The following is a 1,556-nucleotide window of genomic DNA, read 5'->3' as shown; positions in this document are numbered from 1 at the left end:
TTTATAATATATATCATATATATCCATTTATGTTTATATATTTATAATATATAAATATATTTATAAATACATATAGAAATATATGTAGAAATATTATAGTATATAATATAATATATAGTATAAATGTATTTATTTAATATTTATTATTAATATATATTTTAATATACATTATAAATATATATATATTTAATATATATGATATGACATTATATTATCAGCCTTCTGAGAACTTGGAGTCAAATTCTGTGACTTTATAAAAGGATCCATGTTTGCCCCGAAAGAATTTTCTACCAAGGTGGTTGACACAGAAACCAAAAAAAGAAAGAAGGAAAAAAAACAAACCTGCAACCAAGCCTGTTCCAATAAGCACTTTGCCTGTCTTCTGTGACCAATAAGTGTGAAGTTATGAGTGGGTGGCCCTGGGATGACACTGGCAGCAGCTGGGACATTTGGGGACCCCCCTGCCCTTGTCACTCTGTGCTCCTCCTTGGCTTGTGTCACATAACACAGCAGAAGGTTTTGCAGACAGAGGGAGGCCACCCCTGGCTTGCAAAATCTAGCTGGTGTCACCATTTCAGAGAGGCCCTGACCTTCCCCCTTTCCCCCTCCCACCCCCTTTCTGTTTCTCTTGCTTCGTGGGCACCCTTGTGCAAAATCCACAGCAAATTTCAGAAGAGCAAGAGAGGTCAGTGTGGAAAGAACAGCAGAGCTCGTGGGAATAAGGTTTTTCACATTTATGGAGCTCCTAGAGAAATCTATCCATTTATCCAGCGCCTAGAGACAGAAACCAGCCTGACCTGCTGATGGCATATTGGTGCTGCACAGCCCTTTCAACAGAGTTAGATTGTCTTGGAAGAAATCAGCAGTCTTCACATTGTGAGAAGACGCAATTTATAAATAAGTTTTCACCAAAAAAAAAAAAAAATCTCAGTTAAGAGTGAAATCTTGACATTCAAGCAGTTAATCTGCAGCGATAATTCAAATTTTGGCAGGACTCCACCCTTACCAGCAAGCCTGCTGAAGCTGCATGACGACCAGTGTGTGACATTGGGCCTCAAAAAGGACTTCTGTGTGCAAATTCAATATATTTATGGTTCCTCTCACATATGCCAGTGTATATTTCAATACATGCCTGTCTTTCAGCCTGTGAATCACTCCCACACAGCGAGTTTCTTTTTTTCAAATGTGTCAAACAATAATCAAACAGGAAAAAACGATGCTCCTCCTCAGTTCAGGGTTTCAAGAGAGACACATTTATAAAAGCAAGCAAAATAAATAGTTCTCTGAATTCCAGCTTCAGACACTCTGTTTTCCTTTGATAATGATGAAGATTTCATAAGATTATTCCACACTCAGTCATAAAAAACCATATTGCTTTGGGTTTTTTTCCTCCCTCCTGGAGTTATACACATCTGAACTTCCATTTCAAAAACTCAGAATTAGCATGAGACTGCTTCACAGGCGTCTTAGCAGAAAATATGTAGAGAAAATATTTATTCTGCTGTTCTGATCATCCCGGTTTTCACAGGCACTCTATCAGGTGTGAACAGCAGGAA

Source organism: Geospiza fortis, unplaced genomic scaffold (genome assembly GCF_000277835.1).
Source record: "Geospiza fortis unplaced genomic scaffold, GeoFor_1.0 scaffold249, whole genome shotgun sequence".
NCBI lineage: Eukaryota > Metazoa > Chordata > Aves > Passeriformes > Thraupidae > Geospiza > Geospiza fortis.
This window is presented reverse-complemented; position numbering follows the sequence as displayed.